Raw genomic sequence first — 24,828 nt, 5'->3', positions numbered from 1 at the left:
ATTTATTTTAAACGATCTGTCTAGTTTCAACCTTTTTTCGCTGTAATTTGTGAATGATATATTATTCCTTTAAACACTTGCTTTTAAAATGGATGAAAATTTGATTGGTGAGTCTTATATTGAATCGTCCAATCAAAACATTGCGTCAAAAAAATAATCTGTTTGTTACTATTGCTACTACTACTACCACTACTAACTACTCAATGCCACACCAATCCTCCCGAGGCTAGTACAACTGCACAGGCTCCTCCTCCATCCCAGTGCATTCAAAGCTTCCCTCTTTCACCTTCCCAAAAATTTCTGATTTACGTTAAATCCTGTTTTGCAACCTCTTTCCGTCCCATTCACAGACGACCTGGTTTCCGTTTGGCATAGATAATTTTGGAGACCACACTGCCTTTCCATGACGATAAATAAAAGTTCAAATAGGGATAAAATCCTTTTAATAGACAGTGTTTTTTATAACAGTGATAGAAATTCAAAAAAATACCAGATATTTCGGTCACATATACAGAGACCGTCATCAGTGGTAAAACTACTGATGTTTTACCACTGATGACGTTCACTGTATATGTGACCGAAATATCTGGTATTTTTGTGAATTTCTATCACTGTTATAAAAAAACACTGTCTATTAAAAGGATTTTATCCCTACTTGAACTTTTATTTACCGTTTGGCACCTAGATGAATGACCCTAGATGGAAGAGCAAAAAGTAAATTCTTTAGCAATTTGTCACCCTTCACCCGCAAAAAAGCGTTTTTGTTATCTCAACTTTTCTCTCATTATAGCCCTAGAAATCGGGATAGAGATACATTTTTCATAAAGATTTAATACGAAACCAGCTACTAACCTCATTTTCCTACCTTAATCACAACAATGTTGTTCTCGCACATAGCACAAATCAAATTAATATATTCATCTGGTAATCCATACAAGGATAGGATATTAATTAAAGCTCTTCGTGTGTTTACAAACTATTAGACTGCAGAATATAGTGGTCTGTTGGCTCAGGCACTTCTCAATTATTAATCTGAGAGCGAAAATTCTTTCAACGTATCCTCTCACCTTCTTGAAACCACACTGTTTTTCTTCTAAAACCTTATGTACAACATCCTTAAGTCTAAGAAGTATTATCATACTAAGCAGTTCGCTTCCTACACAAACCAAGCTAGTGCCTCTATAGTTACCACACTTACTCTTATCATCTTTATTATAAAACTATTTGAAAAAGAATTCCCCAAAATCACTAGGTGTAACCTCTTTTTCAAAAATCATATTCTTAATCTTCAGTAATTTAAGTTTAACTTCACAACCCTAATATTTCAAAAACTCATTTACCACACTACCAGGACATGAGGCGTAATTTTTTTTTATCCTTTTAGTACTGTTTTTAACTCCTCCTCACAGAATTAACTTTTTCTATATCATATCTTTTAACTTTATCAGGGCCTAACCCACACTCAAGATATTCTGCACATTTCTCTTGAGAATTTTCCTTATCGACAATTGAGGCCCTGTCCTTATCTTTAACTGAGACAAATCCAGACTGACTTCTCCGACTCAATTTTTTGACATGCCAATACAATACTTTACAATAATGCTGTCTAGCTGGACCTCCAGGATCTTGGGCAGTTTTGTTTATGACCTCCACTTTACACCTTCTTAATTAGCCCCTTTCCACCAGATCTACATGCCCAGGGATGTTTGAACCTATCTCAGATAATATAGCGCCTTTTTTTGGGCATTGAGGATCTTTTAGTTTTTAGCCTGGGTTGATAAAACAAAAATTCTAAACCAGGTAGCCTACACTATTTGGTCTAAGCTGGTCAAAATGTGAGACCAGGCTCATAGGAAAAAAAGTTTTGTTGCCCCATAGCCAAGTGAACCACAACATTGTTGGATTTGTCTATACGTTGAGGTTCACCTTACCCAAGTTCTTATGGATTTAAGTTTAAAACTGTGATGCAAGGTTTTTTGGCCCTTTTTCTCCGCCCGATTATTGGTGGAACATCATTTTTTTTTTTTTAGTTTAGCTACGTTTATTGGGTTCCTTGGCCCAGGGACTTGCAGATATACGTTTCAACCTGACTTAAAGTAAAGTTTCTTGGGTTTGTATAGCGCTTATTTTCTAGAAATTCTGTGCTTCAACCTATTTTCTATTTACAATAGGGTTCCTTTGGTACTAGGACTTCATTTCAACCCATGTTGATTTCAACTCATTCGAAAAAGAATTTTTTGCTTTTTTTGCCGTTAGGTAAGCTAGGATTGTGTTATGATTTGCTTGTGCATTGGAGCCCCAATAGCCCAGGACTCGTAAGTAGAAAGGGGGTGCTACTCCCATCCCTCACCCCTGCTGCCATCTACAATTTAGTTTAACGTTGACAGTACATAATTTATGGGTTTTCTCACTGAGAATGGAAAAAACAGGATTTTTCTCACATTGATGGATGTTTCTTGGATGGTTATGAGTGTTGGTCAATTTATTTATTGTTTTTCACGGATGTCAACAGCAATTTATGTCTGTTTTATGGTTTTTGTCAATTGATTACATAATATCTCTGACGAGTACAGCAATTTATGGATGTTGTATGGTTTTTCTCACTGAGAATGAAAAAACAGGATTTTTCTCACATTGATGGATGTTTCTTCGACGGTTATGAGTGTTAGTCATTTTATTTGTTGGTTTTCATGGATGTCAAAAGCAATTTATGTCTGTTTTATGGTTTTTGTCACTGAGAATGAAAAAACAGGATTCTTCTCACTTTGATGTATTTTCAAGGTCGATTTATTTGTTGTTGTTGTTGTTCGTCCAGGTGTGGACGAAAAGGGGGAATGTTAAGATCCAGGAATAGGAAACAGGATCACGTGTCTCCTTATTAGCCAATCAGAGACTCGGATACATCTCCTTCTAGACCAATCAGAGGGCTGGTTACATATTAAAAATGGAGGTTCGCAGAGAATATGAGGAAAGGAATTTTACAATAGTTTCTATTTGTCTGTGAATAAAATTCAAAGGAGTGAGAACAGTTTGACTTTACTCATGTGGATATACATTTGTTTGTTGATAACGGGGAGTGGAATTTTTATTCTATTAGAAGTTGATAGTGGAGTTGATGGTAATAATACAAGAGAACCAAACATTGCGGTGGAAATCACAAGAGGATCACGGCTTTGTCTGGAATGGGATGAAGTATATGCAAGACATGTATTATCCTTGAGCAAACTTAAAATGGAGGATCAATTTTGTTTCGGTGCAAAAGTTGATATAGCCCATGTGAATAGACTTCAATTTCCTTTAAGTGCAATAGTGAAATATATCGAATATAATAAACTCTATCGCTAATTGTACGTGCATAGTATTATTGTTGTTGTTGTAATTATTCAATAAAATTGTTTAGAAATCGAAAATGTTCCCTTTCTTTTCTGGTTAAGTTAGGTTAGAGCTAACGAATCAGGGTCAGTCTAGAGTCAGCAGTCAGAGTGAAAGGACTGAAAAATGAATAAATTTGAGAAAGAGAGAATTAGATCAAATCTAGTGTTTATGGAAAAACATTTGATTTTGGATGACGATTTTCTGAAGTTATCTCTTCAACGCAGGATATTCTCTCGGGGAACACTTGACAATATAATGAAAACTGATTCTCCCCCATTGAACTATTGTATGCAACTTTTAAAATGTGATTCAAATACTTATAGTCAATTTTTTGATATATTAATTGGAACAAAGCAGAATCATATCGTGGATATAATTTTGAAAACATTGCCATTAAATTCAATGTAGATGGCTCCCCTGCCATTCGAAAGAGGTAACGTCACAGAGTTACTCCTCTCCCCATTCCTCCACCTTGAATTTATCGAGCGAGGACGATCAGTTTCGTTATAGCTGTGAGAGAGTTCACATTGGAAACCAAAAAATGTTCTATACATGTCCATTGTGCATGTACACTCTTGGCAGTTGGACTCAATGTGAGAATTGCACAATTATTGATGACTATAGTGAAAAGTGTAAATTATGTAATCCTTGAAAATTACATAGAGGATATACAATACAAACTAAGGAATGTAATTCATGTCTTGAATATATTTATGACTCTCACCCTAGAGGGTACCTATGCTCTATTTGTCACTATGATATATGTGATCAGTGAAAGAATACTTACCCTGCTATGATTGGAAAGAATCCCAAATGTGATTTTAGTTAATTTATACGAGATTAGTATCGTCGTGGATTTAAATTATTCTGGGAAGAGGAGTCAGGTCTACGATTCAACTGTTGGGGTAACAAGACAATCTGGTTTCTACGTCATCGTTGTGATGACGACACTGCCTGTTATGGTTATAAACCAAGTGATTTTTATTTGGCAGTTACCGAATGTGATTCACCATTTGAAAACACTGTATGTGATATTGCTTCAAATAGACATATTGAAACTCGCGAATTTCATAACATGAATGCAAATAGTATCATTGACTAAACAAAGAGATATGAAAAGAGTGAAGTTAAATTGTACTGTAGAAAATGTGACCCTTACTTTGCAGACAATCAAGATCCGTATACAGTGAATCCAAATGACATACCAGCATTTGTGATTCATGACAGTAGTATATGCACCGAAGAAGAAGAAGAAATCAAAGTCGAAGATTTAAATACGTTTTTATGTATATATATATGTATTTTATTAATAAAGAAATTTGCCAACATTTTTTAATCACTTGACTGGATGGGCCTAGAAATGTTTATTATACAGGTCTGAGAGGAAATGTTACATTAGAAAGTTGTTCAGACAGGGAATGTCACTATAAATGTGGAGAAACTGCTTGTAAGTATAGCCGCAACATCGGAACACAAAATATAGTAGTGCATGGAAGCCACAGCTTTTAGTCGTTAGATCCTGCACCCTCTTCCGATTTTTAATAATAGTTTTCCCACTGCTCTCAATATAGTTGCTGAAGTGGGGTGTGTAGAATGTATAGGGTAGACCAAAAGGATCAAAAAATTCAATCGTCTTAATTGTTTGACAGATGCACAACCAATAACCCGTTGGCATAGTCGACGGACTGATATTAAAAATAATCATGGTATTGTTGACACGTTGAATTTTTCCAAGAAAGTCTGAGGGTAGACAATAGGATTTGTACTGGGATATATAGGGATCTATATTAAATACATTGATTATTTGACTGGTGTTCATGGTGCCAAGTCTAGTAGAACACTGCCTTCGGGAGGGATTTCCCAATAGGTTTCATATTGATTTAGTGAGATTAGTGCAATACTCTCAGCCAATGGATCGGCAAATGTACACTCTAAACGCACACTCCCCGTACGTACTATACTCATATCCTGTGTGCCAGACAAATCTATAACAATTAGTCAATCTGTTTTTGCAGACATATCTTCGTCAATACTATTTTTGTATCATTACGCGTTGAGAGAGTGGGTTTACATGGTCGACTCGCGCAAGGTTCTATAGTGTCTATCAAAAGATCGCGAGTAGAATAGGGTGCTATGTTCATTGCACAATAGAGGCGAAAGCCCAAACATTTTGAATATATGTGGGCATTCATTCCACGATCCTATTGCACTAGCGCTTTTTACAAATGCCAAAGCGAGTTTTGACGGAATTTCACCATTGATAAAGGATGAATCGGTGAAGGTGCGTGAGCCCATGGCAATATGACGTTGATTGGTGATTGTATGAGGAATAAGTAGTTTAATATTATTTCCATTTGCTCTCAGTTTTTCCACGGCCAAAGCAACAGAACTCATGACCTGTTGTTTGCGTACATGAAGTATTGCCGAAGTGAAGGAGAGACTCACATCAGAATTGGCAGCAAATTCTTTTCTCAAAATGAAATTGGATGTTGCACGCGTTAATTTTATAACCACTTTAACATTGGGTAGCAGCCATTGGGGTATATTAAATATTTCATTATATATTTTTCCAACTAGATGTAATTCACTAGTTGTAGCATTTTTAAGTGCATCTGTACTATCAGTATTAGTAATATATTCATATCCATTGTAGATGCCTCTCAATTCCTTATATGACTTGGATATCATCAGCATGCATTGCATATAGCTAGTATAATTTGAGAGATTGTTGCTTGTGCTCACCAGCGTGCCATTGATGTAGACACTAATTTGACGAAATAAATTGTGCAATATACAATTTTCATAGGATATTCCATTGCCCCGAATTGGCAGTTATTATCGAATTTCTGGACTTTCATTTGTAAATCTATAAATGTTGAAGACATGTCCATAAAGTAGTCTTCATTGGAATAAATTTGAAAGTTGATATTATCGGAGAGGGGTTGTTGAGGATAAAATTGTTCATAGTATCCATTCTTGACACTCACATCAACATTTTCAGCATTAAATAGATTCAATGAGGTGGTGATTGAAGGTTGAGAATCCTTATGCAATAAGTAGGACATCTTAAGAGAAGAAATCTAGTTTCGATCTAACAATTCTCTTCCTGGGGCTTCTTCTTCTGTTTACACTACGTGTCGGCTTTTTCTTTCTTTTCTTTGACAAGAGTGCTGATGTCTTTCGTTTCCGACCTGAGTGGAGACTGATGTGTGATGCATTGTTTCTAGACCTTTTTAAGCCTATACCATTTTGTTTTAATTTCTCGCCAAGGGTTCGCGCACTGGACCTAAGATTTTCCGTAGCACTTTTTTTTAAATCCTTGCCAGAGCCCCAATCGTATAGTGCAGAGGATGCAATAATCTGTCGCAGCCGGTACAAGATATTTTCTAGCCAGTGGTAGTGAAGAGCGAAATAGCTTAGCAAACCAACTGCCAAGACCGTAGCCAGACGTTGACGAGCGACCTTTGTAATAGTCCATTCCATTGCCCTGTTGTCTTGGGCCAAGAGTATTAACATAGCAGTCAATATAAGGACAAGTGAATACCAGTTTTCTATTAGACATCTTGATGTTGAACGATAGGACGAAAACGACATATAATTACAGCCAAACCTTTTGAAATTTCTATGGGATCACCCAATTCAGTTCTTAGTGTTAACTGACAGAGTTCCAAATAGGAAGTGTTTACGGGAATATATTGAAGATGCTTTATATTGTAGTGATGAATATGCTCTTGATTGGCTTTTCGTTCAAGAACTCGTAGGAGGGGAACATTTGAATTACCGACCCGAGATGTTTCCACAAATGAAGCGTAGAGAAATATACAAGTGTCTGTGGAGAAGGCAGGTGGGTAGTCAGCAAAAATGACATTAGTGTTTCCAGCACTTCTGCCGTTGATTATATTGAGCTTAAAGCCAAGAACCTCCTTTAGGTTATCATTGAGAGTAACTTTTTCGCTGGAAATAGGTGAACAAATGTAGATATTGCCCTCCTCCTTTGAATAGTTGAAATGAAAAGCTCCTTTTTTACGAGCTGAAATTCTTTTATTGATGGAACGACATAAATCATTCATGCATGTGAATTCCTCGTAGGGTAATTCAATATATGGATAATCCATCCAATTAATATTATAAATTTATTCTTGATAACCTGAGGATGATGGCGGCAAGTCGTAGGGTGTAATTTTTATTTTATATTTATTATCCTTTCTCAGGATGTCGTAGGTATTTTTGAGGATACAGTAAACAAGAGTCACTTCATACTTTCCGTCGAATTTGATGGTGGGGGAGAGTTTCGTCCAAAAATCACTTGTTCTATTCAAGTCATTGTAGAGAGGATCTGAAACATTTGAAATTAAAGTAACATAGAAATCATTGGGCATTGTCAATATCTTCAGCACTGACCAAAGAATCAAAATCTGAGTTGTATCCTAGCCAGCAAACAAGCAACTGTCTCTTGCCCCTACGAGTACGACTGTTTAATATCTTTTCAATTTGATAAATTTCACTAGTGTTTCTAACTTTTTGTAGTTCATATTATAAAAACTGCCAAGAATCTCATCATCTTTGGTGTCTCACAGTCGATAGGTAGTGGGCTCGGTGTCCAGGATTTTGGACACTTTAAAAAGTTCGGTGCTCCATAAATAATTCCCCTTTTCAAAAATATTGGTGGTTCTATTAATTCGAACAGTATCACCAACATTGAATTTCTTCTTCACATTTTTTTTTTCTTTTTCACCATTGGAATATTGCTTTAGAAAAGCCACAAATGTATTTTCACTGCAGTGAACATCCCGAGGGCTTGAGTTGGACAGAGATCGATGAGGTCGATGGTTGTATATCCGCATGATTTTATCTAAATCATGAATAAAAGCCGGTCTATTTTTCAGTGTACAATATCTTGAAATTAATAGACGAATCGTTCTTATTAATCGTTCAGCCAATGCAGTCTTTATCGGACTGTGACTATGATAGAGTGATCTATTTAATTTCAATAGAACCTTTTGCACATTTGGATTAACAAATTCACTGCCAAGATCCGATTCAATTTTTCTATACGACTCCTGTTCAACAATACTTTCAATGGCCTGAGAAACTTTAACACCTATCTTTGATCGTAATGGAATGGCATAGGCATAGCGACTAAAGATACTGATTGCCACCAGAATACATTTGTAGGGTGCATTGTGACACCGTTGAATTGCGTCTAAAGTTAAAAGATCCGTTTGCATTATATGCAGAGGGATAAAGGCTTTAGTTTGTCGATATTGTTTGCCGCGAAGCCTGTGATTCCGATGCAGTGTGTAACTCGGTTCTTTTTCTAGATACTCTTTTGCATTTTTCAATATGCTGCCGGAGACAACTTTAGAAAGCGTTTTGGGAGAATTTAAACTTCCCGCTTCACCAATATTTTCATAGACACCCTTCATAACTTCATCCATTTTTAATGCAAACACGTAGTGTAAAGTCCACTCCCCTTTTGCACACTGGAGGGTGAATCAATTCGTCTTCGCTTTTGACTAGCAGCCACAGGTGTTGTAAAATCATTACTGCTGCTGCTGTTGATAGTATTTTCCAATATTGAATCTTCTTCTTTTTTAAATGGTGTTGGTGTTGGTGTTGTGTTGGTGGAGGACTATATTCTTTGTGTTTCTTTAGAATTTCCTTATTTCTAATAAGAAGTTTTGGAAAGTTTGATGTACTGAAAAATGTGTATATATGAGTATCAAATGATATAAGTCATTTACGACTCATTACCATATCACAAATTAATTCAACTAGATTACGACTTTTTCCCTGAATTATAATTTGCTTCCCTGTGTTCTTAACTCGAATCTAGTGCTCACCGTATGTTTCCAACATAGGAAATGATAAAACTCTTTTACTCTGCTCATTAGCAGAGAGTGAAACTAGCCTCGTAGTTTATGAAGTACTCGAAGTTAAATCCGTCTTATTTGAATGCAATAATGCTGGAAAGTCTTGAGGAGATGTTTTCTGTTTAGAAGGATCGGCGACAGCGGTGGGTCTCTCACGATAAGGCTTATGTCTGTCCACACGTTACAATATATCTTGAAATAAAAGAAGTTTTTTGTCATCGGAAATGTTCCCATCATTATTGAATTTGCCTTGATTATCTTGAAAATGTTTGACAAGTGAGAGGATAATTTCATATGGTGTGAATTTTTAGGAGTCTGCCATTCTCTCTCTCTAGAGGAAACTGTTTACAAGTCCTGCAATTATTGAAAATAAAATTGTGAAAAAGCTACCGCCCGCTTGAAGGAGGCGTGTTCTATTAAATTTGTTAACAATGTTTTTAAAAGCCCAGGCACCGAAACTTGAACCAAGTTTCTTTTTCTGTTTTCTAAAACCAAATGGCACTTGTAAAAATAACAAACTTAAATTTAAAAAAAATTCACAAATTATATTAATGAAATCATTGTCAACACCATGTTTGAGTATGGCCTTCCTAAGCAAGGGTTTTGAAGTGCTTAAAATTGAAAATAAATGCCGTTGTTCGTGTAGTTTCTTCAGTGTCATAACGTCAACTAATAGCCTTTTCTACTGTTCACCGGAAGATATACTGTAATTTCATTGTTGAAAATGTTGGTGACTACACGTAGATCCTCGGGCGTGCTCTGATTAACATCAAGCAAAATGTAACCATAGGGTTTACTAGTCGCCTGAGTGTACGCTTACAACATAAATTTTGTGGTGCCGGGGTATATCTTTTTATTTAGATTTATGAGCGAGATAGAATCACTAACGTCTCGATGGATAATATAGATAGAGCAATTCAAAGCAAGGGTTCGCATACATTTTCTCTGATGAAACAGATTGTTTAAAACTAGGGTTATGGAAATGTGTTCATGGTGGGAGCGAACAGTGAACAGTTGCAACATATCCTGTGAGAACTGTTCAATGGATTAAGCCAAATCATCAATAATCAGCCATGAGTTCAGCTCAATACTGTTAAAAACATAAAATCCTCGCATTAATTGTATTGGTATGGTTGTGGCAATAGCTTTTATTTGATCGTAGGACTCCTGCCAAATACTATAGAAATAATAGATTTTTTTTCGGTTTTTCCAAAAACATTTTTTGACATTTTTCAATTATTTTAGTTAAAAGTGTTGTTTTGCCCGATATTGATGGCCCTCACACAAAGAACCTGAATAGTGTTTTAAATTGTTGCATGTTGCAGCTGCTGCTGTTGATAACAGTCGAACTATAACTAACTTTAAATCATACTTGCTCAGTGAATAAATAGTAGCAGTAATAATTTTCCCATTGATCTATCTAGCACGTTAATAAGAACAACAAAAAAAACAATATTTCATGGTCATTTATTTCGGCAATATGAAAACTCTATTGTTCAACATGAACAACATAAGAATAACACTTGTTCAACAAGAACCTGACAACAATATTTCACGGTCACTTATTTGAAATAAGAAAAATCTCTCTGTTCAACATGAACAACATAAAAATAACACTTTATATTCAACAAGAACAAAAAAAACAGTGACACTTATTTGCAACATGAAAACAGTATTTGTCCAACATGAACCTGACAACGATAAAATGACACTTTATGTACAACATTTATTATAAAAACACTTTTTGTCCATCAACATGAAGAGCAAGAACAACAACACTTATTGACTTAAAACACTTTTTGTCCATCAACATGAACACTTTATGTAAATTAGCACAGAGTAACACACTTTTCTGTAAAACAACAACACTTTTCTGTACAACAACAACAGCAACAACACTTGAAAAAAAACACCCGGAACATGAACTAGCACAGTTGAACATTATGAATTTAAAAGTGGGGTCCCCCCCACCCCTTCCGGAGCCACGGGGACGAAGGTCGGCCGCGGGCGGGAACCCCCCACCCCCCGGGGGCGGCCGCGGTTGAAAAAAACAGTATACAATAGTTGTCATCACTGCTGCAGGTTAGGTTGGGTTAGTTGAGATTGGGTTTGTTAATTTATGAACGGGTTGGATGGTTAGTTAGGTTAGTTGGGTTAGTTGGTTAAGTTAATTTATCCAGACCAAGTTTATTGCGATAGTCTATGCATTCAACTCGGTCTGAAATACGGTAGTGGCCATGTGGCAGCACACTCACACCATTCTCGAGCAAATAGACTTTGTCAGATATACATGACATTGCATTTGTTTTTCCACTCTTACAGTATAATTTCTATACTTTAGAGAGCGAATTGCAAGCACTTGTGCTCTCGGCACTAGGCTACTTTCTACACAGTCTCTGTACACGCTCATGTTGAAATTGCTCTTTACAAAATGTGTAGGCACCCCTTTACACGCCTGCTTTTCATCCCCACTATGAGTTTTAACGCAATAAACTTTAGGACCCGGGAACACCCCCCTGGATATCAAATCACTCCCCGTCTCTGAGTTTAACATTAATAGTTGGTTGGGGGCTTGACGTTTCACCAACTCGGGGTAGAGGGACGGATTCCAGTTGGTGAAATCCATCCGCGAGCTGATGTGTTCCCCCTTTTCTAGATCACCCAATAAATCCTCAGTTTTTACCTTTAACAGCAGAGAATCTGTATCCCCATAGTAAACTTGAACCTCCCCCTCCCGTGGCCATTGCACCTTGCACACATTGTAAAAAAACGACAACATGAGCTTTTTTGAAATTTCTAGTACTGAACTACCTCCTGCTATATTCTTGTTCAGTACCACATTTCACTTTTTCCTGTGTAGAAGAACCATACCAGCCCCTATGCTCGTGAACGATGTAAAATTGGGATTGGCAATAATTCGTGCACACTCTAGAGGGTCAGTCACAACGTCGCAGCGAGATCTGTTACGTACGCTTTCACACATTTTGTCAAACGCTGAATTTAGAATGAGTTTGTACATTTCCTTCTCTACTCTGGAGTATCGACAAACTAAAGCCTTTTTACCTCTGTATATAATGCAAACGGATCTTTTAACTTTAGACGCAATTCAACGGCGTCACAATGCACCCTACAAATATATTCTGGTGGCAATCAGTGTCTTTAGTCGCTATGCCTATGCCATTCAATTACGATCAAAGAGAGGTGTTGAAGTTGTTCAGGCCATTGAAACTATTCTTGAACAGGATTCGTATAGAAAAATTCAATCGGATCGTGGCAGTGAATTTGTTAATCCCCATGTGCAAAAGGTTCTATTGAAATATAATACAACACTCTATCATAGTCACATCCCGATAAAGGCTGCATTGGCTGAACGATTAATAAGAACGATTCGTCTATTAATTTCAAGATATTGTACACTGAAAAATAGACTGGCTTTTATTCATGATTTAGATAAAATCATGCGGATATACAACCATTGACCTCACCGATCTCTGTCCAACTCAAGCCCTCGGGATGTTCACTGAAGTGAAAATACATTTGATGCTTTTCTAAAGCAATATTCCAATGGTGAAAAAGAAAAAAAATGTGAAGAAGAAATTCAATGTTGGTGATACTGTTCAAATTAATAGAACCACCAATATTTTTGAAAAGGGGAATTATTTATGGAGCACCGAACTTTTTAAGTCCTGCAATTATTGGCAGTAAAAGTGTGAAAAAGCTACCGCCCGCTTGAAGGAGCCGTTTTCTTTTAAATTTTTTCCCCTTGTTTTTACAAGCCAAGGCGCGTGCAGTGGAACGATGTTGCTTTGTTTGTTGTCTAACACCTTCTGGCAGTTGAACATTGCCCTCAGTTAAATTTAAACATAGTTTAAATATTAGATTAATGTAACCATTCAAGGCCATACGTTTGTCGGTAATAATTAGCTTCATAAATTTCAAAGTGTTTGTAATAGAACAAAGTGTCATTTCTCGTTTAGCACTCTCAGCGCCATAACATCACCTAACGGCCTCTTCTTATGCTAACCTGCCTGTATCAGGTCATATCTATGTTGAAAATGTCAGTTACCGCACCCAGGTCCTGGGTCGTGCTCTGATTAAGACCCAACAAAATGAAACCGTAGGGTTTATTTGTCGCCTAAGTGTACGCTGACAGCAGAAATTTTGGGGCGCCGGGGTATATCTGTTTATTGAGAGTTATTAGCGAGCTAGTATCACGAACAACTCGATAGATAATGTAGATGGTGCAATTCAAAGCAAGAGTTCGCATGCATTTTCTCTGATGAAACAGATTGTGTATAACTAGGGTTATGGAAATGTGTTCATGGTGGGAGCGAACGGTGAACAGCTGTAACATTTCCCGTGAGAACTGTTCAATGGATTCAGCCAAATCATCAATAATCAGCCACGAGTTCGGTTCAATACTATTATAAACATTAAATCCCCGCATGAATTGTATGAATATGGTTGTGGTAATAGATTTTATTTGACCGTAGGACTCCTGCCAAATACTGTAGCAATATCAGATTTTTTTCGGCTTTTCCACAAACATTTTCTGACAATTTTGAATTATTTTAGCTAAAAGTGTTGTTTTCCCCGACATTGAGGGACCACACAGAAACGATCTGAATGGTGTTTTAAATTGATATATGCTGCTGCTGACAACAGTTGGACTACAACTAACTGTAAATCATACGTGTCCACTGAATAAGTAGTAGTAATAGTAATTTGCCCATAGATCTATCTACGTTAGCAAGAACAACAAAAAAAACAATATTTCATGGTCATTTATTTGTAATATGATAACTCTATTTGTTCAACATGAACAACATAAAAATAATAGTTTATCGGTTTAAAAATAGCATGAAATAATTTCATGATAACTTATTTGAATAAAGAAAACTATATTTGTTCAACATGAACAACATAAAAATAACACTTTATGTTCAACAAGAACAAAAAACAAAAACAAAAAACAGTGACACTTATTTGCAACATGAAAACTCTATTTGTCCTTCTCCAACTGACGAGCAGGGGGGAGATGGAGAGTATGGAACCAGGACAACCTATTAATTAAAAATAGCTTATTTTTAATGTGTCTGAATCACCCTATTTTTAAAAAAATTGGATTATTATTCAGATGTGCTTAGTAGTAGCATTTGGTTTACTCCATATATCCTGAAAGTTCCAGCTAAATACAATCTAAAACATTATATAGTAGGTTTTGATTTTGTTCAAACAATCACCCCCCAAAAAAATTTCATATTAATATCCCATATCTGCTTTGAAAAAAAAGCCTATATCTTTTAATGATAAACAACTAATTTCAATAGAACGTTGTTTTTAGAATATTTGTAGAGGCAAGGTGACCCATTTGTTGATAAAGCATTTTATAACGCAAAGGATTTTGCCACTTATTATGAGTGAGATCTAGTTCATTTTTTTTTGGCTTCGTTGACCTAAATCAGCTGATTGAACGCACGTATTTGTTACTTGGCTTCAATAACCTAATTCAGCAGACTCACTACATGCACCAGTTATGAATCAAAGGGAGAATTTTATATTTTATCTTATTGTAAAAATAGCGAGAAATAAAATTTAAACTTATATTTACAAATCCTTGCTCTATTTGGGTACCGGATGGTCCTGGCATAGCATGCTGGAGGGCAACCTCCTGACCTAGCGTTGGCGGGGCAGCTATTAAAGGTCCACGGAGAGCGGATTGGCAAGCGATGTCACAATCCTGCGCAGATTGGGCTGCAGCTTGGGCAGGCAACACTTGTTTAGGGGGCTTCAACCAGCGACCATATTGCTTAACTGTCGCCTTCGCAGGGGTCGCATTATTACCCCTTGCTCTCTTTGATGGAGGGGCCGCAATACATTCTTCACAGTTGGCCTTAAAAAGAAGAGAAAAAAGTTAGTATCGAAATAATTTCCCCCCTTTTTACAGAAGGAAAATTAGTACTCATAACCTAACCATAATTTTGTCTAGAAAAGCATTTATCACTAAGAAGCCCCCTAAGCCAAAAGCAAAGCAAAAAGTAAAATTTGCTAGAAATACTCCTATTTTTACCTTTCTGAGAAATTTTTTTAAAATGTTTCCCCTCTATAGGCCTTTAAAATGTAAAAAATATTTTTAGCCTAGCAAGTTATAGGTAATAAATTTAAAATCTTGGATGTAAATGGTATATTTGCATTACAAATAATAAAGCTATTTTTTTTCTTAGAAACCCCCCCCCCCCGGTCCTCTTACTGCCCTAACGCGAAGACACAGTTTTGTTTTTCCACTTTACAATGATGCTGATAGAATTGAGGCATGGCCCTCAAAGAATTATTTCTATTGCGAGAATTATCGTTGTAAAAACAGTATATTTAGGACTTACCTAAATATACTGGAGGGTGGTCAAGGAAAGTAATTTTATAGGCCTTTAAAATAGAAAAAAGATTGTTAGCCTAGCAAGTTATAGGTCATAAATTTACAATCTTGGATGTAAATGGTATATATGCAGTATACATAATAAAAGCTATCTTTTTTCTTAGAAACCCCCCCCCCCCCGGTCCTCTTACTGCCCTAACGCGAAGACACAGTTTTGTTTTTTCACTTTACAATGATGCTGATAGAATTGAGGCATGGCCCTCAAAGAATTATTTCTATTGCGAGAATTATCGTTGTAAAAACAGTATATTTAGGACTTACCTAAATATACTGGAGGGTGGTCAAGGAAAGTAATTTTATTTTGAAAATAAAAAATGAAAAAGTACTAAAACAGAACTTACATTGCTAATTGTGGCTGCCAAGGCTTCAAGCTCATCAATAATATTCATTCTTGTTCTTTCAACTGTGTCACAACACTTTCTGATAATTTAATCACAATGCATGTCCGTTATATACGTCATCTCAAGGGTAAATTGGTATGCAAAGGGAAAATCATATGTAAGCGAGTCTCTGATTGGCTGAGAAGGGGATGTAACCGAGTCTTTGATTGGCTTAGAAGGAAACACGTGATCCTGTTTCCTATTCCTGGATCTTAACATTCGCCCCGAGCGTGCACTTGACCAAAACAACAATAACAACAACAAATATAGACTCCCGCATAATTCCAAGATAACAAGTGATGTCATTTCTAATTCCTGACACCAAAGATCAATGAAGCCCTATTTAAAAGTAGAATATTAATTTTTCTCTCTGACCTAAAGAGCATTTATCCATCAGACCTAAGATCAAAGAAGCCATACTTGTTTCTTTATTCCCCTTTTCGTAAATCAATAATTCCCCTAGCGATTATGTAAATCAAGTTCTAAAGAGCGTTTATCCCTCAGACCTAAGATCAAAGAAGCCATACTTGTTTCTTTATCCCCCTTTCCATAAATACATAATTCCCCTAGCGATTATGTAAATCAAGTTCTCAGAAAGTCTCTCCCCTTTCGTGAATCAATAATTCCCCTCGATTATGTAAATCGATTTCATCGAAACTATAAACATCCATCAAAGTGAAAAAAATCCTGTTTTTTCATTCTCACTGACAAAAACTGTAAAACAGACATAAATTGCTGTTGACATCCGTGAAAAACAATAAATAAATTGACCAACACTCATAACCATCCAAGAAACATCCATCAATGTGAGAAAAATCCTGTTTTTTCATTCTCATCGAGAAAAACCGTAATTTATGTACTGTCAACGTTAAACTAAATTGTAGATGGCAGCAGGGGTGAGGGATGGGAGTAGCACCCCCCCCCCTTTCTACTCTCGTAGATAAAGTTCAAAAGCTGGTCGGAAAAAATTGACATTTTTGCCCATGAAAACTTAGAACTGTTCCAAACTTAAACTGTTTTAAGCATTATAGACATTTTTTTTTGGAGTTTTCATCATTGTCCTTTGTACTATATTTGGAGATACTACTGTAGAGAAAGCTCTCTTTTCTGTGTCTTTTCATTCGATCTTCCTCTTCCTTTTCTGTCATATCGAACCTTGTTTTATACGAGCTTACTTGCAATCCGTATAAATTAACTTAAAAAAAACAAGTTTTTTTCCAACTGAAAGTAAGGAGCATCATTAAAACTTAAAACGAACAGAAATTATTCCGTATATGAAAGGGGCTGTCCCCTACTCAACGCCTCAATCTTTACGCTAAAGTTTGAATCTGTCTTACAACTTTATGTTTTTAAAATAATAAAAAACTTTAGTGTAAAGAGTGAAGCGCTGAGGAGGGAACAGCCCCTTTCATATACACAATAATTTCTGTTTGTTTTTAGTTTCAATGTCGCTCTTTACTTTCAGTTAAGAAAACTTGTTTTTTTAGTTAATTCCTGAACGTTTTTGAATTAATGCAGCTTTGATTTTGGCTCACCGTACATGATTAATTAAAACGAAATTGGCGTATTAATTTTCCTTTTTTTGGCTAATTAGCTTTCTCGAAATTTTGTTCTGACGTAACTTACGAATCAGCTTACGTAACGAATTTCTATATTCGTATGTTTTTATTACGTATATTAGGGAGTTTGCTCCCAAGTCAAAAACTCGTTCTTTACACCAAAGTTCGAATTTTGTTCGAATCACAAACCCCTGAATAAAAAAAGCTGGTTAATTAGAATAGATATCTTTTTTGAAAGTACTAAAAAAAGTTTAGCGTAAAGAGCGAGGTATTGACTTGGGAGCGAACCCTCTCATATACGTAATAATTTCTCTTCAATTTAAATTTTAATGTTGCTCCTTATTTTCAGTTGAAAAAAACTTGTTTTTTTATTTAATTCTGATCGTTTTCTTAAATAATGCAAGGAAACCTGGCACCCCCTTTATGGATATTTCCCTTCTCCCAATGAAATATCCTCCGTGGAAAGATCTCCTCCGTAACCCCTACTCTGACAACGACCCCCCACTAGAAAAAAATCCTCCTGAAAACGCCTTTATACTTCCCAATAACCAATACTATATGTAAACAATGGGCAAAGCTTATAACTAGCAGCCCTTCCCCCGGGACCTGTGGGGGATTAAGTCATCCTCAAAGACATATTAATTAGATTTTTGACTATGCTGAACAAAATGGCTATCTCGAAATGTTGATTGGGTGACTTCGGGAAAAAGATGAGCGTGTGAAAGGGCAATGTTGCCCTTCAATTTTTTTGGTCACTAAAAAAGGACACTAGAACTTTTAATATCCGTTGGAATGAGCCCTCTCGTGATATTCTAGGACTACTGGATCGATACAATCACCCCTGAAAAAAAAAAAAAAAAAAAAAACGCAACCGTTAACTTTCTTCTGGCAAAAAATTCAAAATTCCACAGTTTTGCAGATAGGAGCTTGAAACCTCTGCAGTAGGGTTCTCTGACACACTACATCTGACGGTATGATTTTCTTGCAAGTTCTATGACTTTTAGGGGTGGTTTCCCACTTTTTTCGAATAGGCCTATAGGGCAAATTTTCTCAGGCATATAACTTTTGATGGGTAAGGCTAAACTTCATAAAACCTATATATTTGAAATCAGCATAAAAATTTGATTCTTCTGATGTATCTATGGGTATCAAAATTCCGCTTTTTAGAGTTTTGGTCACTATTGAGTCGGGTCACTCCTCACTTACAGTTCGTTACCACGAACTGTTTGATTCTCTCCATATCAAGCAAGATGTTTCTTCCCATTTCCTCCAGATTCTTATCGTCAATTCTAAAGTCCACACTGTCTAAACATGTTGTAGTAGGTTCGTAAGAATGCTTAAAATCATGATAATGACCATTACACTCGGAACAGTCACAATAAAAAGATATTTATAACTCAAAATGTTCATCCATGTTGGCGCAATTCAGACTTTTTTTACACTGACTCGAAATTTGTCTGGGGTTACATAGGAAATTTCCAAAGAAGGGTTGTTATTAGTACAACGAATCTCTCTATCTTGTCCTATTCTAGGGTTAGTCAGCAACCCCTTGTAATTTCCACTGCTACCTTAGGCATTCTGGGTTCTATCTTGCTAAGACTTTCAATATCCAGTTCATCCCCTTTTTGACAGAAGGGATGAGTTAGAAACTCCTAGAAAAGAAAACAGGATTTAATATAAAATAGCGCTCGCTTCTACAGAAGAAAAAAGAAGAAGAGATAAAAACAAGATTTATTAGAAAGCAGAAATTTTCTTTATAAGACTGCCCCCTCCAGCTTTTAAAAATGTTGTATTATTTGTATAGGGCTTGGATAAAATCTCGCCACAAAGGACCAGTGGTATATCATCAATGCTAAGGGGCTAGAATTCAATTTATCAAATAATAGCCAATCAAACAGTTCGTGGTAACGAACTGTGAGTAAGGAGCGACCCGGCTCAATGGTAACCGAAACTCTAATAAACGGAATTTTGATACCAATAGATACATCAAAAGAATAAAATTTTAATGATGATTTTCAATATATAAGTTTCATCAAGTTTAGTCTTACCCATCAAAAGTTACGCATCTAAGAATATTTGGCTGATTTGATAAAAAAGGGGGAGAGACCCCCTAAAAGCTATAGAACCTCAATGAAAATCCCACCATTATATTCAGCGTATCAGAGAACCTCACTGTAGAGGTTTCAAGCATTTATCTACAAAAATGTAGAATTTTGCATTTTTTGCAAGAAGAAAGATTACGGATGCGTGTTTATTTGATTTTTTTTCCAGGGGTGATTGTATTGACCCAGTGGTCATAGTATATCATAGGAGGGCTCATTGTAACGGAAACTAAAAGTTCTAGTGCCCTTTTTAAGTGACCCAAAAAAATTGAGGGCAACTAGGCCCCCTCCCATGCTAATTTTTTTCCAAAGTCACCCGATCAAAATTTGGAGATAGCCATTTTTGTTCAGCATGGTTGAAAATATGATAACAATGTCTTTTAGGATGGCTTAATCCTCCGAAGTCCCCGGGGGGAGGGCTGAAAGTCAAGAACTTTACCCAATGTTAGTAGAGTGCTAACTTATACTTTGGGGCCTTTACGTTCCTTCCTGTGCTATTTGGGGCCTTTACGTTCCTTGGCACCTTTCCAAGGCAGATTACCAGACTTGTTATTGCTATTGATATCAATTGCACATGGAATTATACAAGAACCGTACAAGAAAACCCACGTCTGAGGCACTACAGTATCACATGCACATTGCAAAAAAAAAAGTTGGCAAGGTATAATGTGGTCAAACATTTTTTGAGAGTATGGTCGAAATTATATAACTCAATCAGACTGGTTTTTGAGTCAACATCCGTTTTTTAGGAGCCAATCAGAGAGTGGAGGTTACTCCATATGCGATAACTTGATTGGTGATAGGATTTGAATAAAAGGAATGGTTTTCTTTACAATTCATATTAGTAAGAGTTTTGAATTCAAAGAGAATAGTTTATTTGCGAGGATATTAGTAGAGAAAAATGAGTGGTGCATTTACATTATTGGAGATTAATGATGGAGCTGGCAGCAGTAATGATATACGAGTACCCAATGTGGCTGTGGAAATAACCAGAGGCTGTAGACTATGCTTTGAATGGGACAATATGTATGCTAGATACGTGATATCATTAAGCAAATTTAAGCTGGAGGAGCAACTATGTTTTGCTGGAAAAGTGAATATTGTGCATATAAATAAACTTTGGGCAGCATTAGATGTCCTATCGAAATATATTGATGAGAACAAAATGTATCAGTGAATATTATTATTGTAATTATGTTCAATAAAATTGTTTCTAAATCAAAGGTATTTTTCTTTCTATTGTAGACTATCGTATATTTTTTAGAGTAGAAAAATTCTGGTCAGTCTGAAATTGGTTGTGAGATTGTTAAGACTAAAAAAAAAAATGGATGGATTTGAGAAAGAGCGATTCATGGGGAATCGAGTTCGAGTGGAAAATCATTCGATTCTAGATGGTTACTTTCTAAAGCTGTCTATTCAAAAGGATATGTTTTTTCGGGGAATGCTTGTAGATATAATGAAAACTGATTCTCCATCATTAGACTATTGTATGAAGCTTCTACATCATGGTCCAAATGAATTTTCACAATTTATTGATATATTGATCACGACACGGCAAAATGATACTGTGGATATACTTTTAAACATTAGTTTAGAAATTTAGGACTTTTTTTCATGAGAAAGATGGCGTTCAAGGATGATTTACTCCTCTCTCTATCTCAGACAATTTTTTGTTGCTGGTTGCTCAGTTTCATTGCGGCAGTGAGAGTGTCAACACATGAAAAAATGTTCCATACATGTCCGCTATGTATGTACACACTGGGCGGCTGGTCATCATGCGAGAATTGCACAATGATTGATGAGTATGATGAAAAGTGTAGATTATGCAACTCGTGTAAATTGCATAGAGGGTATGCTGTACAAATTAAAGGTTGTAATTCATGTCTTGAAGAGGTGTGTGACTCTCTTCGTATATGTCATTTTTACTAGATTTTTAATTATGATTCCGGTTTGACATGGGAGAATGCATGTTCCAGTATACCCGCAAGGTATTCATAGCGGGGTTTGAGTTAACTACTGAAGGATTGAAATCGTCGCGATTTGTAATTGGATTTAAGGGAGGAACCGAGTTGATAGTTCAAATGCGGGAACAAACAAAGAGTTCTGTTCCTTCGTAATCGTTGTGAATAAAACGGGTGTTATGATTATAAGCCCACTGATTTTTATTTGGCTGTGACGGAATGTGATTCGACACTTGAGGACACTGTTTGTGAAATTGCTTCAAATAAGCAAATTGAAACATGTGAACTCTATAGAATGAATGTGAATAGTGTCATTGACTAAACAAAGAGATATGACAAGAGTGAAGTCACAGTCTACTGTAGAAAATGTGACCCTGACATTGCAGTACATCAGGATCAGTACACTGTGAACTCAGATAATCTACCTGCACTAGTTGTTGTCGACAAATACCAATACCTAGTAGAAGATGAAATCTAAAGAGTAGAAAAGTCGTTTTATTATGTATATAAATTTTTTATCATTTGTTAATAAACAATTTCACATACATTTTTAGAATATTTTATTCGTAGGGCACTAAAATCAATATTAAACTCGCTTGTAAGTATATTTTCCACTAGAAAGTCGTTCAATCGAGGTAAGTCAACGTAGATGTTGAGAAACTGCTTGTAGGTATAGCCACGACATCTGAACATGAAAAAGAGTAGTGCATGAAAGCCACATGTCTTAGTTATTAAATTCTGTACTCTCCTTTGATTTGAATAATAGGTTTCCCACGGCTTTCAGTTAAGTGCATGATGTATAGCGTGTGGAATTTACACCATAGGCCAAGAGGATAAAAAAATTCCATATTCCTTAATGTTTGAAAGATAAATAGCCAAAGGACGGTTTTCAAAGTCGATGGACTACTATTAACAATGATTAAGGTATTGTTAACACTTGGAATTTTTTCAATGAAGTCCGAAGGTATGCAATAGGACTTGTACTGGGACATGTATGGATCCATACCAAATACGCTGATTATTTGGTTTATGTTCATGGTGCTAGATCTAGTAGAAAACTGCCGTCGGGTGTGATTTCCCAATAGGTTTCAAATTGCCTCAATGATATTAGCGTGATACTCTCAGTCAAAGCATCGGCAAATGTACACTCTAAACTTACATTCCCTGTTTGTACTATGCTTATATCCTGAGTCCCCGACAAGTCCAAAACAATTACCCCATGATTTTTTGAAAACATTGAATCGGTTATTCCATTTTCAAATAGTTGAGAGTCATGATTTAGGGATTGCATGGTCAACTCGTACATAGTTCTATAGGATTTTTGGTCAAATGATAGAGTGTACAGTGGAATACCATCCACTTTGCACACAAAACTAGATAGACCAAAAAAATTAAAATCATGGGGGGATTCAGTCCAGGATTCAACGGCACTGCCACTGTTCACAAAGGCCAAAGCCAATTTTGATGGGATTTCTCCATTGATAAATGATAAATCGGTATAGCTACGAGAGCCGGTGGCAATGTGACGTTGATTGGTGATCGTATGGGGGACAAGAAGTTTAATGTTATTGAAATTGGCTCTTAGCTTTTCCACTGCCAATGCAACAGAACTCATAATCTGTTGTTTTCGGATATTGAGAATTGCCGATGTGATATTGACATTTGCATCGGGTGCTGCAGGAAGTGTTTTTCTCAAAATTAAATTCGATAGGGCCATCTGTAACTTTATGTCAATCTTGACATTGGGGGGTAGCCATTGGGATATATTGAATATCTCATGATTTAATTTTCCAACCAGATGATACTCCTGACTAACCGCAGTAGTCAACTCACCATCAGTATCAACACCTGATCGATATTCATAGCCCAATGATTGTCCTCTCAACCTCTTTTATGCCTTTGGTGTCATCATCATAAATTGTATGTAGCTTGCATAGTTGGATAAATTATTGCTAGAGCTCACCAATGTTCCATTAATAAATACATTAATTTGTTTGAATAGATTGTGTAGAATACAGTTTTCATAGGAGAGACCATGGTCAGCATTTGGAGTTGTATTATCTGACTTTTTCTTCACCACAACATTTAAATCAATAAATGTTGATGGCAAATCAATGAAATAGTCTTCATTGGAAAATATTTGAAAGTGTATATTTTCCGAGAGGGGTTGTTGGGGATGAAATTGTTCATAGTAGCCATACTTGACACTAACATCAACATTTTCAGCATTGAATAGATTTAATGAGGAACTAATTGATTGATATGCTTCTTTGTGGGGGAGATAAGTCATCTTAAGAGAAGAAGTCCTTTTTGATCGAACAATCTGTTTCTTTTTCTTCTTCTTCTGCTTTTTGCTCTTCCGTGTTTTCTTCCTCACAGTCCTTTGCGGTGTCTTTCGCTTAGTACTTGGGTGGAGACATACGAGTGAAGGACACGAGAACATCAATCTCAATCCCTCCCCATTTTTTCGCGATCTTAATTGCTCACCAATACCTTTTTATGAGAATCTAATATTTTCCTTAGCACTCTTCTTGAAATTCTTCCCCGACCCCCAGTCCTGTAGTGTTGAAGAAGCAAAATTTTATGCAGCAGGTACAAGATATTTTCTGGCAAGGGGTAGTGCAGAACGAAATAGCCTAGCAAACCAGCTACCAAGGCCATAGCCAGACATTGTAGTACGCCCCTTGTAGTAGTCCAATCCATTGCCTATTTGACGTGGACTCAAAGCACCAACATAGCAATCGATATCGGGGCAGACAAATGGAATTTTTCTATTGTTCATTTTAGGTGATTGTTCTGTCGCCGGCAATGGGTCGAAAATAACATGTAATCACTGCTAAGCCTTTTGTTATTGCTAGAGGATCACCCAAATCACTTCTTAGTGTTAACTGACAGAGTTCCAAATACGAAGTGTTTACAGGAACATACTGAAGATGCTTTATATTATAATAATGAACAAGTTCATGACATGTTTTTCGTTCAAGAACACGTAGGAGAGGGACATTTAAATAACCGACTTTCGATGTTTCCACAAAGGATGCATAGAAAAATGTGCAAGAGTCCGAAGCAAAACCAGGTGGATTATCAGCAAAAATAATTTGATTCATCCCTTAAACGCTGCCAGCATTTTTCCATTCATCATATT

At 36.3% G+C, this 24,828-nt stretch overlaps 1 protein-coding gene across 1 annotated transcript in view; it reads left to right on the top strand.

The window, feature by feature from the left end:
* The window catches only part of LOC148945322 (tachykinin-like peptides receptor 86C), a 418,581-nt gene that overhangs the window by 46,560 nt on the left and 347,193 nt on the right, over positions 1-24,828 (top strand). The gene's annotated exons all lie outside the window — the stretch shown is intronic.

Source organism: Artemia sp. Qi Xiang Cuo, chromosome 13, assembly GCF_049724085.1.
Source record: "Artemia sp. Qi Xiang Cuo chromosome 13, ASM4972408v1, whole genome shotgun sequence".
Taxonomy (NCBI): Eukaryota; Metazoa; Arthropoda; class Branchiopoda; order Anostraca; family Artemiidae; genus Artemia; species Artemia sp. Qi Xiang Cuo.
Note: the sequence above shows the minus strand (reverse complement) of the source record. Positions and strands in the feature narration are given on the sequence as shown.